This window comes from Piliocolobus tephrosceles, chromosome 6, assembly GCF_002776525.5.
Source record: "Piliocolobus tephrosceles isolate RC106 chromosome 6, ASM277652v3, whole genome shotgun sequence".
NCBI lineage: Eukaryota > Metazoa > Chordata > Mammalia > Primates > Cercopithecidae > Piliocolobus > Piliocolobus tephrosceles.
This window is the reverse complement of record NC_045439.1, coordinates 5,000,153-5,008,863: the sequence shown is the minus strand read 5'-3', so window position 1 is coordinate 5,008,863 and position 8,711 is coordinate 5,000,153. Positions and strand designations below refer to the sequence as shown.

The following is an 8,711-nucleotide window of genomic DNA, read 5'->3' as shown; positions in this document are numbered from 1 at the left end:
TCTGGTCCAGCTGGAGTCCGCGGGTGGTGGGTGATCACCACCAGAAGTCCCGGGGTGACACCCTGGCTCACTCGCTGTGGCAGATTGCAAAGAGCCCTAATCTGCACGTCTCCCTGCACCCAGACCCTTGGCCGAGCAGCCTTGCCAGGCCCTCTGCTCCCATGTGAGTGCTCACCCATGGCTGCCATGAGCCCATGCGGGGTGAGTAGATGCAGCACAAGTGGCTCCCTGCTGCTCAGGTATGGGGGCTGCTTCCTTCGTGTGCCTCTGCCGTTGCCGTGAGATCAGGCCCGGGCAAGTCTGCAGAAGATCAGAGGTGTGGAGCAGAGCACAGCGGCCGCCGTGCCAGCCGGGCCCGCCAGGGAGCCTGCCTTGACTGAGCCCTGGACCCACTAAATCGATTCCACGGCACCTGAGAAATGACCACTCATTGTTTCGCGTTTATTTGATAACCAGCATTACAGTGACAAAGACGATGGACAGGCTCACCAGGTAGTGCCAACTGCTCTGAGACGTACCAACACAACGCCTCATGCAACGGAGGCTGAGGGAGGCTAAGGGCTTGTTCAAGGTCACACTGAAGTTGGTCCAAATCCAGAGGCCTCTTGGGACCTGTCCCCATGGTGAGCTGGCCTGGCAGACACAGGTGAGCCCAACTCTGCCCTGTCATCCAGGAGCCACAGTCTGGTGAGGAGGATTGGGTTGGGGAGGGGTAGGTGTATTTGGGAATGTGTGGAGGAAGGGGCAGTTGTGTCAAGCCCAATCACTTTCTGCAGCTGGACAATGAGGAGCAGGAAGGCCCAGCCTTCTTGGTGGCAGGACCATCCTAGTCCACTCCGACCACATAGCTACGACTGCCACTGCATTCACGGCCCTTGATGCTGAGGCCAGGTGCATTTCGCTTGCCACCTTTCCATCAGATCCATCGGACACCTGCAAAGGAAAAGCAGTTAACTGAGAGCTGCAGCTTAAGCCCTGTGTGCTGCCCCACCCTCCATCTCCCAAGCTCCCCGTATACCCGTGAGGAGAAGCTACCACGACTCTTTCCCAGATAAGCAAACTGTGGCCCGTAGAGGCTCCAGACATGCCCAAGGCCACCTAGCCTCTAGGAAGCACAGTCGGAATTTGAACCCCAGTCTGAGATTCCAAGCATCCCTCAGAAAGGCGTGGTCCTCATGGAATGGCCCCGGCCAACTGGCATTGGTGCCCTGGCACAGTCCAAGGCCCTTGGAAATGCCATTCTCAACATGTTTGCCCTAAAACAACTGCCAGAGAACTTCAGGCCCTGCGTCTGTCTTGAACCTGTGGCCCCGGTTATAGACACTGTCACAGGCCCAGGTCGTAGCCTGTGCCATGCAGGTTCTGGCTGCCTTCTCCACCAAATGGGAAGTGCTTCCTGTCAGCAGCCGCCTTCCCCCCACCCACTGTGAAATTCCCAAAGCAAAGCAAACAGCCAGGATTCCCAGGATGCCGAGGCTCACCTCTGTCCCCCAAATCGCGAACATCTCCTGAGGACCATGGACACCTCCAACTTAGCATATGTGCCCAAAAATCTCAGCAGTCTCCCCCATAAACCTCTTCTCCAGGGTTCCCTCCCCATTGTGCAAGCCAGAGGCCAGGTCCTGGCGTCCCCTCCTCTTGGCCTCCCCACTTCCCACATCTCCACCTCCCCTCCCTCACTCCTGCCGCCAGACTACCCTGGTGAAACACCTCTTGCTAACTTGTGAGTGTGAATCGTGGGGTCAGACCTTAGCTATGCATCCATAGGGAAATCACTTCACCTCTCGGAGCCTCAGTTTTGCCATCTGTAAAATGGGGATGATAAAAACCTCTCTATATCCTTAAAAGGTAGAATTTTCTGGCACACGTCATAACTTCTCAAGAAAGAGCAGCTTCTGCTATTGTCACTATCTTTGCAGTGAGTGCAGTGAATGTGTGTGTGTCTGAAAGCATTTCTCCCCATCCAATCCAGGATCTGCTCAGTTTCTGTGAGCGGAGACCTTTCTCTCCCAGAGATGGGCACAAGACCCAGATCCGACCAAAGAGAGCCAACCCCCTCCTGTTTCCACCAGATTTCTGCCATGGGAAATGATGCTTTCTCTTCTGGGGATGGCCAGGACAGGTGCTCCAAGGACTCCATGAGCCAGAGCTCCTGGGGCCATCTCGCCCGTGTGCGGAGAAATCCATCTACAGTGACGTGGATGCAGCAGAAGGCAGGAGCTGATAGCCTGCGGGCCAAGGTGTTGGCTGCACCTGTTGAGTGCCTGGATGCACCTGTTGAGTGCCTGGATGCAGCTGTGCCTGAAGGCATGGCTCCTCCTGGACTTTTCACTGACTGGAGCCAGTACATTCCTTCTTCGCTGAAGTTAGTGTGGATTAAGTTTCTGCCACGTGCAACCCTAAAGGGTCCCAACAAAACACATGAATGGGGGATAGGAACATGCTTGGGACCAAGAGGTGTCACAGAGTTGGGCTTCTGTGATGGAGAAGTCCTGTGACTTATTGATCTGGCAGGGCCCTGGCAGGAATTTTGTGGGGAAGGAGTGGCCAAAGGTGGTGGGCCCCTGGCCATAGCTTGTGAAGTGCCCAAAAGCAGGAGTTGTAGCACTGGCCCACAGTGCTGGCTTATGTTGGGGGCTCAGTGCCAGCTGCCACTATTTCCCTACAGAGCACTCCAGTGTCGTGGGCACTATTCTGGGGACTGTGCGAACGTGCCCCCACCTGTCCTCATAACACCCTCCCTGGGAGGTGGGCTCGGATGTGCCATCCATTCTATAGAAGATGAGATGGAGGCACAGAATTCAGGTAACTTGCCCAAAGTCACCCAGTGAGGATGTGGTGGCGTGGGAGTGAAGCGGCGCCTGTGCCGGGACACACAGCTGCACAGGCACAGCCTCCTCTTGTCCTTTGCTGTCCCCCACCTGCTCAGAAGGTACTGCAAATGACTCTTGTCCCCCTGCAAGAAAAGAGCCCACAGTTTCCTACCCAAGCAGGTGCAGCTACCACAGATCTGTTCCCAGGCGCCGGACTTCAAAGAGGAGAGCGGCAAAGAACCAGAAGGCTGTCCCTCTGCCCATGGCCACCTCCTGAGATGCCTCCCAATTCGACCCCATTTGCCAGGTGTCCCTGCTACCTGCTAGAGCACACCCATCCCATCCTGCCCTGCCCCTGGGCCCTGCCAGGCTGGGAGGCTCCTCGGGGGCAAAAACGTGCCTGACTCGTTGTGTGACCAGAGCCCTCCACAACCAGTGCTTGAGTGAAGGGGGCCTCCCTAAAGGTCAAACGGTTCAGGAGGACACCTGTCACCACAACACAGCCCTGGGCCTACGGTGTAGCACCATCAGTGAACACCACCACGCACATCACTGTCACCTCTCACAGGTATCTCCGAGCCACGGGTGACAGCGATCGAGACTTCTTCTCCTCTCCGAGCTCTCTCTGTACACCTCGTCTCACTAACTTCACACAGCCCTGGGACGTCTGTGCTCTGAGGGTCGCAAGCTTCAGGCTTCAGCCAGAGCCCTGCGTGCCTCCCAAGCAGAGGGGCTGGGTTTCTGACCTGGCATGGCCATGCACAGGCATGTGTGCGGCTCCACTGCACAGCCCATGTTTATCTTTTGGACACTGGGAGTCACAGCCAATCAGACTTTACCACCAGGGTAATCAGGGCAAAACCTGCGGCTGTTCCATGGCCCAAGCGGAGGACACTGTGGCTGTACTTTGTCCCCATATGGGAAGTACGTCCTTCCTCTTGTTTTATTTTCTCTTCTCACTTGTGGTATCTTCTGGCATTCCAAAGCTTCTTAGAGGAATCCTGAAGTCCACTCTGGAACAAGGCTGGGTTTAAGTAAATAGACACACACACACACACACTCACACATGCACACATATAGACTTTACACTTGCCCCTCATGTCATCGTGAACACAACACATTCAAACATTAGGCCCACCTCTCCAGTGAAGAAACTGAGGCTCAGAGAAGCACATGGACTTGGGATGCCTATCTGCTGGTCAGGTGAACCCCACCTTTTTCCAGAGAGGATCACAGATGGAAAGGAGGGACTGACTCGCAAGGTGGCCCTCCAGCCAACCTCAGGGCCCAGCTCAGAGCAGGGTCTGTCTTGGCACAAGCAGTCCAGCATCCCAGTGCCCCACCCAGCTCCAGGCGGGACACAGGCACCCACAGGCAACCTCTGGCAAGGCATTGTCCTGTGCCCTGGGATCTGGCTGAACACCAGGGAGCACAGCAGCACTCATGCCAGGAACAAGTCAGAGCCCAGGCCAGGCTGGAGGGCCCTGAGTTGCAGTAGGAAGTGCGCAGGCAAAGGCGGTACTGGGTGGAAGTGGCAGAGCATGAGGCCAGGTAGGACCAGCACTGGGGCACCTTCGTCCTCAAGTGGGGCTCTCAGCAGCTGCAGAACAGCAGGCAGGGCCAGAACAGGGTCTCCTAGAACTTCCTAGAACCTTCTGGCCTGCAGAATGACCGCATGGGAAAGGCACTGGAAAGTCGCTACCCAACCCACACCTGATGCAGATGAGACCTGAGAAGGGGCCACAGATGCCCAGGGTCACACAGCAAGCAGCCAGGGCACTGCCTCCTAGGCCTTCTCCTTTCCTTGGCCGGGAGCCCCAGACCTTCTCCAACGCCCAAATGCTGCCAAACACCCCTGCTAGATCCAGGCCCTGGGGCCCTGACAAGCTGTCCTGGCTGGGATCCCAGCCTGCCCAGTCACCCCAGAGTCCTGCCACCTCCCCCATGCCTGCCTCAAACTTTCAGAGGGATGAAGATCTGTCATGTTGAGGACACCTCTCAGACCAGAGCTCTGGGTCCCTCGGCCATCTCCCACCCCATCCCCTGCAGGGTGTCCCCATGCTCAACCTAGACACGTGTGTGGATAGAAGAATTCATTTTTGAAGCAAATGAGAAGTGTAAACACCTCCGTGGGAGGGCCCAGGTACCCGTGGGAAGACCTGTTTAGCCCAGAAAGGGAAACAGATTGGCCCAGTGGCCAGGTGACGGGTGCATTCACCAGACACCACGCCCCAAGGGGACTTCCCAGGAAGTGTTGTCTGCTCACAGCGGCAGGTCCTGACCAATGGTGCTCAGCCCTGGCTGCCAACATGCCACCCCGGCTCACTGCTGCAGGTGCACGAAAGGACAGAGTGAAATACCCTGAGTTTCTCCCCAAACAAGGCGTTTTCAGTAAGTCCACACCGCACTTATTTACTCCATTCACAAAGGTTTATTGGGTCCTCGCCCGGTGCTGATTCGGGTTAGTCACTGCAGAGGATCCATCTGGGCCAGCCTGGGAGGCACAGGTCTGGAGTCCAATGCAGACTTGAAACCAGGGGTGAAACCCAGGGGCTGTGGAGGCTGCCATGCCGAGGACAGCTCCGGGAGGACCGCTGAAGATGACGACTAGCGGGCGGGGAGTGGGGTTCAGCCATCTCCCGGGAGCTGAGAGGGCCCAGGTGGAGGTGAGGGCAGTGGAGAAGGAGAAGAATGGGGGTCTCCAGGTAGAAGGGAGCAGGGAATAGCATGAGTGGAAGCCCAGAGGAAGAAAAGTACCTGGAGGGTCTCTGTGCTTTAAGAGGCCAGTGGAGGGGACGGAAACAAAGGGCCAGTGGTGAAGCAGGGTTGACACCCAGGCAGCAAGAACACTGAGGCACACACCTGTTGTTCACCAGCACTCTCCTCCAGGTGTGCACCAACTCCTGCCCGAAGCCTCAGGAGGTCCTCCGGCAGGAGAACGCAGGGCCACCAGGACTCACCCCACCCCAGAAGGAAGTCTCAGTGACAGCCTCTCTGGGCCCTGGGAGCTGCTCTACTGGAATGAAGAGAGAGACTGTACCCATTGCAAACCCACCTACCATGCCCCGCACTGGGGCAGTGAGGTGGCGGGGGCGGAGGGGGGCTCTGCACCAGGGTTCACCAAGCCCTACCTTTCAAGGGCAGACTGCCCCAGGAGGATGCGTTTGGGATCAGAAGGCCATCCAAAGGCCAGCCCTCCCCTGGCTCTGCCAGGGCCCTGCTGCCTGTCCCCTCCCTGCCTCTCTCCAAGTTGTTCCTGGACACCAAATGGACCCCGTCCAACTTGTCCCTCCTTTTCTTTCCCCTGCCCGCCCCCTGCTGGAATTGTAAGAGGGCAGGCAGAAAGGGAGGTGGGGGAGCCCCAGTCAGGTTGCAGGGCAGGAGAAGCAGCCCCAGTTCTAACTGCTTCCCCCACAGCAGAGCCTGCCAGGCCCCCGGGGGCCGGGACCTCTGGGTGATGCCTGGTGCTTCCCTAAGTCACAGGTGGAGCTGGGCCTTTGGCCAGTACTCTCCCTCCTGACCACTGGGATGGGACAAGACAGTAGGGGCAACAGGTAGGAAGAGCCAGGTCTAAGGTGAGCTGGGGGTGCAGCCCTAGAGGAAGGAAGGAGGGACAAGTGTTGCTCCGGAGGAGAGAGGGTTGAGAAGAGGGAAAAGATGACTGGAGTGGGAGTTACTGAGCCAGGTTCTGTGTCCCAAAGGCCAGTATCACCTGCATCTTGGGTCTGCCCTCACCTGCACAAGAGGCTGCAGGAGCCAAATGGGCCTTCCAGCCTCGTCCAATATTATGGAGTCCGGAGGTATGGAGTATAGTCTGTGGGCCCAAGAAGCAGCCATAGATCCCCAGAACAGATGACGGCCCTCAAGAAGGGCTGCTTCCCTGAGCATCCCTGGGGCTAGAGTGTGGATCAGGTGCTTCTTATTGGGCTGGGCCTGCAGAGGGGACTAGAGGGGCCAGTCTTACAGCCACCCAGACCGTACTTTCCACACACAGGCACATGCGCACACACACTTGCACACACACACATTTGCACACACATGCATGCACATGCCACCAGATCTCAGGCAACACAGAAAGGCTCTCCCAGCCTTAGGTGGCTTATGCATTTTCTGAAACTAACTGTGGGAAAAGGGCTTGGGGAACCATCCTATGTGCCTGCACCAAATGCTGTGTGGGTGGGGGCAGGACACAAGCCCTACACTGAAACCGCCCAGAAATCAGGGAGTCCGAGCTTGAGAGATTGTCCAGTAAAAGTTGGAATCCTCAACACCCCTTGACTCTGCCCAGGAGGGGCAACCTCAGAAGTCCCCCCAAACCTCCTCTCAGAGACCTGCCGAGTAGGAGGCTTCTCTCTCTACTCTCCTCCCCGCAAAAAAGAGGCCAGAAAAGGGGATGACCGGCTAACTCACAGTTGCCCTGATGGAGGGGAGCAGACAGGGGGCCTTCCGAGGAGAATTCCCTAGCCCACCTGAAAGACCCCTACCCAGAGTGGTGAGGGGCAGCTTGGGAGCACTGCGGCAAGGGGGAGAGACCAGGCTGGCTTCCCTCCAGGTAGTAAGTTCCTGGGGTGTGCGCCCCTGCCCCAGACAGCAGAGAAATCGCCGGACTGGGAGATGGAGAAGAGGGGCCACTTTCTCATGCCACCCCGCCGCCAATCCTCCAGGCACACTCGGGCGCTTGACCTGCTGAAGCCTGGAGCCACAGGTCCAGTGGGGAGCTCACGGGACAGAGGGCCCTGCCAGAGCCACGAAAACCGGAGGGGGGACCTCCGCCCAAGGCAGGCGTCTCCGCGCGCCCGCTAGGGCCCTGGTCCTGCAGTTGGCTTCTCCCGACACGTTCCTTCGCTGCCGAAAGCGATTCGCCCGCGCCCTATCGAGCCCAGCCCGCTCCTACCTCGGCCCGGGCGGCTAGCGCGGTCTCCGTCCCGAGAAGAAGTTCCGCGGCAGGTCCCGGGGCGGCAGACGCACGGGACGCTGGCGGCGGCGGCTTCGGACTTGGGCTCAAGCCCCGCCGCTCCAGACAAGTCGCCGCGACTGCTACAGTGTCCCGGGCAGTTCAGCTCCCCAGACGGGGGACAGACCCTCCCGGCCTGGTTCAGGCCTTGCCCTGGGGGACACAGCGGTCCAAGGCGAAAGGAGACTTGCTCCCGGCCTCTGGGACCCTAGGTCAAGGCACCTCCCCGCCCCGCCGCCCCTGAGCCCAAGTCGCCAACCTCGCGCCGCGCGCAGCGAGGGATCAGAAGGTCTCGGACGCCGCGGCAGGGCTGGCCAGAGCCCCACGAGTTAGGGAGTTGCCCCGCACCCCTAAACGCTCAGCACCCATTTACGGTTGAAAGTACGCACTTGACGCGTCCGGGCGCCTCCGCGGTGAGTCGCGCCGCCGCGCTCGGGGTCCGCGAAGGTGGCTCAGTTCGGGCGCTCCAGTCTCGACGTTCCCGGGGTAGAGAGCAACGTCCGGGGACGAACGGGACGGGTGCGCCCAGCGGCCGGGGCTGCGCTGGGCGAGGCAAGCGGCGAGAGGGGAGCGCTCCGGCGTTCAGGCAACAGCTACCCCTAGTGGGAGAGCCGCCCGGGGCCGGCGCCGCCCCGCGCCCGCTGCCCCGCGCCCCACGCCCGTGGCGCCCCGCGCCCGGGTCGGCTGGGGGCGCAGGGCCGGCGCCGCTTTCCCCAACCCTCCGGTCTCCGGCGCCCGGCGGTAACCCGCCAGCGGGCTCTGCCCTCCGCACCTCTCAGCCGGGCCCCGGCGGCCGCTGACCCAGGAACCGCGGCGCCCCACTGGAACGAGATGGGACGGGGCGGGCGCGGCCAGGGCGGCGCGGGCTGGGGCAGCGCGCGGCAGCCTCGGGCAGCGGCGGGGGGCGCGGAGCGCGGTGTGCGTGGCGGGGCGGTGCGGGGGGC

At 59.9% G+C, this 8,711-nt stretch overlaps 1 long non-coding RNA gene across 1 annotated transcript; it reads right to left on the bottom strand.

The window, feature by feature from the left end:
- Nucleotides 1-418: 418 nt before the first annotated feature.
- LOC113224999 lies at nt 419-8,327 on the bottom strand. The gene is made up of 2 exons (XR_003309611.1): nt 8,157-8,327; nt 419-933 (listed from the first exon to the last, which is right to left on the bottom strand). It is a non-coding gene; the product is annotated as an uncharacterized LOC113224999 (long non-coding RNA).
- Nucleotides 8,328-8,711: the final 384 nt, after the last annotated feature.